Source organism: Lissotriton helveticus, chromosome 5_1, assembly GCF_964261635.1.
Source record: "Lissotriton helveticus chromosome 5_1, aLisHel1.1, whole genome shotgun sequence".
Classification (NCBI taxonomy): domain Eukaryota; kingdom Metazoa; phylum Chordata; class Amphibia; order Caudata; family Salamandridae; genus Lissotriton; species Lissotriton helveticus.
In genome coordinates, this window is record NC_136065.1 from 1,146,643,288 (window position 1) to 1,146,652,107 (window position 8,820).

Genomic DNA, 8,820 nt, shown 5'->3' on the forward strand with positions numbered 1-8,820 from the left:
GTCAGGTGGGTGGAGATGGTCGATGGATTCGGCAATAAAGTGCCCCAGCAAGCTATTCCTGGGAGCCCCCGCTCCTTTGCAGCGCTGCCTCTCTTTTGAGCGCCACCGGGCACAGAAATGGGCATGTGCGTGGGCGCTGGGAGACCTGGGAGCTGTAGTCTCGCCCCTCTGCGGCCGCGCGGTTGGAGTAGGCAGCGCGTCAGGTGAGACCAACAGCGAGTGGCGGCAGGTCAGGTAGGTGGAGATGGTCGATGGAGCCGGCGATAAAGTGCCCCAGCAAGATATTGCTCGGAGCCCCCCAGCATAGCATAAACACCTTCAGTAGGTATTCAGAAGTTCATTTTTGTAAGTAAATATCTCTAAAACAAAGGTGGTCCCATTTAGGAGAAGGAAACGTTATATCCACTTTGATTGGAAATTAGATGGGACATCAGTAGAGGTTGTAAAAGCATTTACCTATTGTGACGGGGTCAAGATGAATTGGCAAAAGGCGGGTCTTAGTTTTAACAGGTTTTATTAACTTGAGCAAATGGTCAGTACACTTCTTTCTTGAAGGCGTATTTCGTCGTGGCGACCTGCTTCTACTGGGTCTCCTGTGATGTCTTTCGGACGGGTCCAGTCGACGAAACGCCTCCGGGCTTCTCCGGGTTTTAACGTCTGGATCCGTCTTGGCTCTCGATTTAAAGAGACAGAAACAGACTTCCGTCAGTGGGGTGCTTTACATATATACAAGTGTAGGGGAGAGGGAGTGAAGACACATTAACCAGTGTAATCTTCTCAACAGCGTACTATAAGCGGTGCAAAGAAGTGCTCAGGGAAAAAGGTACACCAGATCAAGATCCCGGGTCACGGTAAACTACTAGACTCGTTCTTACGTCCCACCCAGTTCAGGATAGTATTGCGTACCTGGGATAGCCACACACCTCCCCTGGGTGTGTGGCAGGGCGAATCGTGGAACCGTTGGCCTCCTGGCTTCTCGTCCGGTCTCTTGCTTCTAGACTCCTCAGGCTCGGAGTCTGTCTCTGGATCCCGCTTCGTAGTCCTCCGCTCTTCTCCGGTTTCCCTCCACACGTCTTCTCCTCTCCGGGTGAACAAGCACACCTTGTGTTGGCGTTCCTCCGTATAAGACGTCTCGGCGTCGGCGTACGACGCCGCCCACTCCTCTTCGTTAAAGGGCCAGTGTCTCTCCTCGGTCTCTGGTGCGCTGTCTGTGACATCGAGATTCTGTGAAGGGTAGAAGAGGGGAGTTGAAGGGGAAACAATGTCCTGTACAGGTAGTGTCACTTTGTTACACACCTCCCCCCTTAGACACTCACGATCGGTGAGTGGGTGGCGTGATAGAAAGTCAGCCCCAACATTGTCGACACCCTTACGATGATGCACAGTGAATTTATAGGGTTGTAGGGACAAGAACCACCTCAAAACCCTAGTATTGTTCGACTTGTTGCGAGCCATCCACAATAGGGGGGCATGGTCAGTATACAATGAAAATTCGTGTCCCTCCAAATAGTATGCAAGTTTCTCCACTGCCCATTTAATGGCGAGACATTCTTTTTCAACCGTTGCATATTTCAGTTCACGGGGAAAAAGTTTTCTGCTAATATACAGTATTAGATGTTCAAGATTGTCTGCTCCGACTTGGGAAAGCACGGCGCCAATGCCATAGTCTGAGGCGTCCGTGTGTAACAAAAAAGGTTTTGAAAAATCCGGAGATGTAAGAACCGGTGCAGAAGTTATTATGGACTTCAGTCTATGAAAAGCATCCTGCATCTCAGTTGTGGGTCTAATGGGCGTTGACGATTTCCCTTGTTGTTTCAGAGAGTCAGTGAGAGGAGCAGCCACGTGAGCAAACTGATGTATGAAACGTCGGTAATACCCAACTAAACCCAGGAAGGCCCTCATTTCTCTTCTGTTCGTGGGGAAGGATGTATCCGCAATGGCCCGTATTTTTTCTATTTGAGGTTCAATAAGACCATGGCCCAATACATATCCCAAATATTTCACTTTCTGAAAGGCCACTTTTGATTTTTTTGCATTGACTTTTAATCCAGCGTTTTCCAGGACTGAAAAAACAGTGAGTAAGTGGGATATATGAGATGACCAATCAGGGCTATAGATGACAATGTCGTCAAGATATGCAGAAGTAAAACTCGTCAATCCTCTCAAGACAGTGTTCATTAGGCGCTGAAATGTGGCTGGGGCGCCATGCAAGCCAAAGGGAAGGACCGTAAATTCGAAGTGACCGTCTTCAGTTGAAAAAGCCGTTTTCTTCCTGTCCTCTTCTTTAAGGGGCACCTGCCAGTACCCCTTCGTGAGGTCGAGCGTGGTAATATATTTGGCATCACCGAGCTTTTCAATAAGCTCGTCAACCCGAGGAATTGGGTATGCATCGAACGTCGAGATGTCATTAAGGGCTCTAAAGTCCATGCAAAAACGTCGACTTCCGTCGGGTTTTGGTACCATTACAATGGGACTAGACCAGTCACTCTTGGATGGACGGATAACGCCCAAGTCCAACATGTCGTCAATTTCTTTTCTGATATCAGCCCTTCGTGCTTCCGGTACCCTATAAGGACGTATCTTAACTTTTTTTCCAGGAGGAGTGTCAATACAATGTTCCGCTAGCGTAGTTCTGCCAGGTGTGTTGGAAAATAGGGAGTCATGTCTCGTGAGGATATCCTGCAGGTCTTTTTGTTGTTGTGCAGAAAGTTCGTCATTAAGGATCAGTTGATCCCGAGTGGAGGAGCTTCTTTGAGGTGAAGAGAGCAAGTGTACTTCAGCTGGTGGAGGTCCCAACCATTTTTTTAGTAAATTGATATGATAGGTTTTCATGTTGGTCGGAGTCACTTGCAACATATAACTTGTTCTCCCAATCGTACCAACCACTTTATAGGGTCCGACCCACTCTGCACGAAACTTCTGCGTCGAGGAAGGGAGGAGAACCAAAGCCCAGTCGTCGACGGCCAGTTGTCTCCATTTCTTTCCTTTATCGTAGGCGGTTTTCTGGCGCTTCTGACTCTCTTCCAATTGAGAGAAGGCTAACGCTCTCAATTTACCCAGTTTGGATTTTAGATTCCTGGCATAATCTAGCGAGGCAGCCGTTTCCTCCACAACCTCGTTTTCCCAAGCATCTTTAGTCATCTCTAAGAGTGAGCGCGGGAGACGGCCGTACAGCATTTCAAACGGCGATTTTTCCAAACTGCTATGTTTCTGACCCCGTATCGTGTATAAGGCTAGGGGCAGCATTTGGTCCCAGTCAGATCCGCTGACTTCCATCATTTTCCTAAGGGTAGTTTTCAGAGTACGATTGTATCTTTCCACCAGACCGTCCGTCTGAGGATGGTATACAGAGGTACGAATCTGGTGGATAATCAAGTTATGGCAAATTTCTTTCATTAACTTTGATACAAAAGGTGTGCCTTGATCAGTGAGGATTTCTTTGGGGAACCCTACTCGACTGAACAATTCAATCATTTTCTCACCAACTTGTTTAGTTGTAGTAGCTGTTAATGGGAAAGCTTCGGGAAACCGTGTAGCATAATCAACTATTACCAGAATATGCTGGAATCCTTTTCTGGTTTTGGGCAAGGGTCCAATGATGTCCATACCGACTCTCTCGAACGGTTTACCAATAATAGGTAAAGGCTGCAGGGGGACTGCCGGTGGTTTGGTCATGTTTTTCCGTTGACAAATGCCACACTCTTTGCAGTATACTGAGGAGTCTTTATAGATCCCAGGCCCAAAAAAATTATTCAGGATATTTTGCGTCGTTTTTTCGTGACCTGTATGCCCTGAAAGCAAATGACTGTGCCCAAAGAATAAGACTTGATCTCTAAAGGACACAGGTACTAGGAGTTGAAGAGGATCATCTGGTTTGCCTTGTCTATACAGTAGATCGTTTCGTATTATAAATTTGGGAAAAACATTGTTATCCACAGTCTGATTTTCGTGAGCTTGTTCCCAGGCATTGTATAGTGTCGCATCGTTCATTTAAGCAAACCGGAAACTTTTATCCATGATCCAGGGGTCTGGGGAAAGTAGTGCTGGAACTGTGTCATTTTGTTTGTCGGTTGAACCAAATCCTCGTGTGCCTCGTTCTGTCTCTTCCAACACCTGACGTTCCTCCAAAGAGGGGTATGAGACTTGTTCGCAAATTAGTTGAGCTACTCGATCACCTTTCTTTATTTGAAACTCTATTTTCCCAAAATTAAAGAGTACAACTCCGACATTTCCCCTGTAGTCTTCGTCAATGACTCCGGCTCCTACATCAATGAAATGTTTTGCTGCTAGACCGGAACGTGGTGCAATTCTTCCATAGCAGCCTGAAGGCACAGCAATTTGAATATCCGTTTCTATAAGCTCTTTTCCCTGTGGGGGAATAGTATAATCGTAAGCACTGTATAAGTCATAACCGGCTGCTCTACATGACCCTTTTGTAGGTGACGTTGCATTTTCAGAGAGTTTGACAAAGCGTAGGATATCACCATTTGTTTTGTGACAGTCGTTTTCTTTCAAACTAAGTTTTGGTTGTAAGACACCTTGAGATTGAATGTATGAGCCTTGTTCCAAAGTTTTTTTAAACATTTGCAAAAATCTTGGGTTGTCTGTTCCGATAATCAAGTCTTCGGGGAGGGTTCTTAAGACGCCTACCCTAATAACACGAGGTTTCCCTATGGCCGGTAGTATTGGTACGTCGGCTAAAGGGTAGGGCTTAACATCGCCATGTACACATTTGATATTAACTTTCTTTTGGGGAATATACTGGTCAAGGGGTACATGTTGTGACTGAATAACTGACTGCCGACATCCTGAATCCAGCTTGTACAGATGCACCATTCACCTTAACACTTACTCTGTATGTGGCTCCCATTTCTGCTGAATATAGCACATCTCTGGGTAGATAGCCGACCTCCATTGGTTCTTCTTGACTTCTTTTCTTCGGGCATAACCGTGCGATATGACCCCAATTTCCGCAGTCAAAGCATTGTGGTTCTGATGGCCTTGTGGGTCCCGTACTCCATGGACGAGGACGGAAAGAGTCTACTGGTCTCGGTACCCGCTTTTCATTTTTCTGTACGGGTCTGGAAGACTTTTCACTGTCCCAGCTTAACTTCGTATTTGTCTTGTTAAACTTTTCATAGTCCCAGTTTGGGTGTTTGGGTTGCGCCCGTGAAAATGTCGAAGCCATTTCGACCGCGTCCTTGGTGGATAAGTTATGGTGTTGTCTCAGCCATTTTTGTGTTGCAAATGGAAGCGCTTCTAGAAATTGTTCCAAATATATTCGATCTAGTATTTCCTCTTTACTGCTGATTGACGGGGTGAGCCATTTATCGGCGGCCATTTTTAGTCTAACGAAAAGAGTTTTCGGATTCTCTCCAGGGTTTCCTCTTTCTTTTCGGAATCTCAATCTATATGCCTCTGCGTCCAGTCCAAGATGGTCTAATATTATTTTTTTAATGTCAGCATACGAAGTGTCTCCATTAGGGTTTGCGACCTGATATGCGGCCTGGGCTTCACCTCCTAACAGAGGCGCTAGGAAGAAGGGCCACTTAGTGATAGGCCAGCCGCATGCTCTAGCGGCTCTTTCAAAATTTAACAGGAACGCATCTGGGTCTTCCCCCGGGTGATATTTTTGGAGGGAAACTGTTGGAGCGCCATGGCTGACGGGTCTTTCTACGTTCCCTGTTCTTTGTACGGGGTCAGTCCATGGAGGTAACGATTCTGAGTGGGACTCAAAGGCTTTCTTCCATATTTCTCTATCAGCTTGAGCCGAAGTTAGTTGTTGTTCTACTACCCATTCAAGTCTTTCTTGCCCCTTCACTAACTGCTGCACGACGGATTCCATTTTTTCTACACAGATGGTGCTGGTGCCCGCATTCTCCACCACTGTGACGGGGTCAAGATGAATTGGCAAAAGGCGGGTCTTAGTTTTAACAGGTTTTATTAACTTGAGCAAATGGTCAGTACACTTCTTTCTTGAAGGCGTATTTCGTCGTGGCGACCTGCTTCTACTGGGTCTCCTGTGATGTCTTTCGGACGGGTCCAGTCGACGAAACGCCTCCGGGCTTCTCCGGGTTTTAACGTCTGGATCCGTCTTGGCTCTCGATTTAAAGAGACAGAAACAGACTTCCGTCAGTGGGGTGCTTTACATATATACAAGTGTAGGGGAGAGGGAGTGAAGACACATTAACCAGTGTAATCTTCTCAACAGCGTACTATAAGCGGTGCAAGGAAGTGCTCAGGGAAAAAGGTACACCAGATCAAGATCCCGGGTCACGGTAAACTACTAGACTCGTTCTTACGTCCCACCCAGTTCAGGATAGTATTGCGTACCTGGGATAGCCACACACCTCCCCTGGGTGTGTGGCAGGGCGAATCGTGGAACCGTTGGCCTCCTGGCTTCTCGTCCGGTCTCTTGCTTCTAGACTCCTCAGACTCTGAGTCTGTCTCTGGATCCCGCTTCGTAGTCCTCCGCTCTTCTCCGGTTTCCCTCCACACGTCTTCTCCTCTCCGGGTGAACAAGCACACCTGGTGTTGGCGTTCCTCCGTATAAGACGTCTCGGCGTCGGCGTACAACGCCGCCCACTCCTCTTCGTTAAAGGGCCAGTGTCTCTCCTCGGTCTCTGGTGCGCTGTCTGTGACATCGAGATTCTGTGAAGGGTAGAAGAGGGGAGTTGAAGGGGAAACAATGTCCTGTACAGGTAGTGTCACTTTGTTACACCTATTTAGGGCGAGTATTTACACAATCTCTCGAAGCTTCTTCCCACTTTTAACATATGGGTCAAAAAGCAGTAGCACATATAAACCCCCTAAAGAGATTTTATTCTCTTCTCGAAATCTATCAAGCAAACATTTCCCGTACCCTAACTTAAGTAACAGAATATGTCCCTTCCGATAGATGATACATGCTGAATACATGTGAAGGTAAATTACTATGTAAAATAACGCTACTAAGCTATGCTACACAGGTTCAAATCCTTTGTTTAGAGCTCCTAGTTGTTAGTGCCTTTTGAAAAGTTTTGACCAACATAATTGGATGGATATTTAAGCTTCTGCATGCAGAAAAGGCTCTTTAAGGGCCTTATTAAAATACTAAACTTTTAAGGCCTGTACAAATGTATAAACCTTTAATAGAAACTTTAAGATAGCCTTAAAACTCTTCCAATGTACCGAAAGTATCCTACAATCCTGGTCTCCAGCACACTTGAAGCTATTTCTAAAAAATATGACTCCTAAATAAAGCTTGATAGGGCACATTGCTCCCATTTATTCCACAATAAGTCTTTTGTATCTACAATTGAGTTTAAGACCCATCAAAGGTACGTGAGATATACTCTAGAACATACTATTCGGAGATGCATTATCATGCTCCGTCTAGGAATATTATCTCTAAAGGCCTATACAAAGAGCTGAATTGATTAAGCTGAAAGTACAGCAGTCTTAGATAAATGAAATAGAGGAGTCCCAGACTTAATCCATTTTTTATTCATGTTCTAATAAAGTGGTGGTAGAGGCCAGGAATCGTTTCTTAAAATCCATATGTTTCATGTATAATATTTCTACTACCAATGACTTGATTGCCCTATTGAAATCTCTGCCAAATAAATTTGTTTGTTATAATATGTATAAATGTATTACATCTTTTTTACCTATATTTTTAAATGAAATGTTTATCTACAACATGTTTATAGTTGACATTTTATGTAAATGGGGAGGTCTAAATCAATCAATTAAATTGAAAATGAATGTGTATCATGCTACTGGAAATTTTAAGAGCTACTGCGAAGAATTAAGAAATGGTGGTAAATATATTAATTCTTGTCATGACACTCTTACCCCCACATGCATCATTGTTCCATTTTGGGATTCCTTAATTGCGAAAATTAAGGAATCGCAATTAAGGAATTGCAAAATGCAATTCATTAAGAAATTCGCAAAAAAAATTGCGATTTCTTAAAATTCTTTAATTGCGATTCTCTAATTGAGAATCGCAATTAAGGCATTTCTACCCATTCATTCCTAAAAGTATGATGAAATGCATTTAAGGAATCTCAAATTGAGATTCCTTAAATGCATTCGCAATTTAAGAAATTGCAATTGTGCGATTTCTTAAATTGCGAATTTCTGAAAAAGGTTGGTGCATCCCAAATCAGGAAATTGCATTCGCAAACGGCCGAAAAATGCGATTCGCACCGTTTGCGAATGCAATTTACCTTGATGCATGTGGGCATTAGCTTCATATGAAATACTGGGCAACCAGAGGAAACATTTTGAACACTAACAAAAGAATTATGAAGAAATGGTTAATTACAGACCTATACGTAAAAGGACATTTATATGCTATTTGTTTTCACCAAAAAAATGGAGTAACTCAGGAAGAGATACACTCCAAAATGAAACAAAAATGTGCGAACAGTTCTAGATAAGGGTAAAAAAAGCGAGGGATACAATCATGAGTATTGATAGAACAGAAGCTTTAGGAGTAAATTCAAAGAAAGCAGGCAAGAAATGATTTTGCCATTTTGAAAACAGAGCAACAAGTTCATACAAATCATACAGAAACATTGGCATACTATTCAAAATGATGATTCTTTAAAAGCATTGGCCAATAGGAGACCAGTGTTAATGATGATAATCTTTACTCACAAAACGGATTTACATCAAATACTTATAATATTAAAGGTGAGCTTTTGTGAAAACAATGTGTGGGTACCATGTGAATCTTATTTTATTCGTCGTTTTCAGAGTCTCCAATTGTATTTTGTTTCTTTTGTTTAAATTCCAGCATTATAGTATATTTATTCCGACTATGAGAACAAG

The 8,820-nt window shown here is 43.9% G+C and overlaps 1 pseudogene; it reads right to left on the reverse strand.

Moving 5' to 3' along the window:
- Nucleotides 1-3,990: 3,990 nt before the first annotated feature.
- On the reverse strand, nucleotides 3,991-4,584 carry LOC144752599 (deoxyuridine 5'-triphosphate nucleotidohydrolase pseudogene; annotated as a pseudogene).
- Between the last annotated feature and the right edge of the window lie 4,236 nt (nucleotides 4,585-8,820).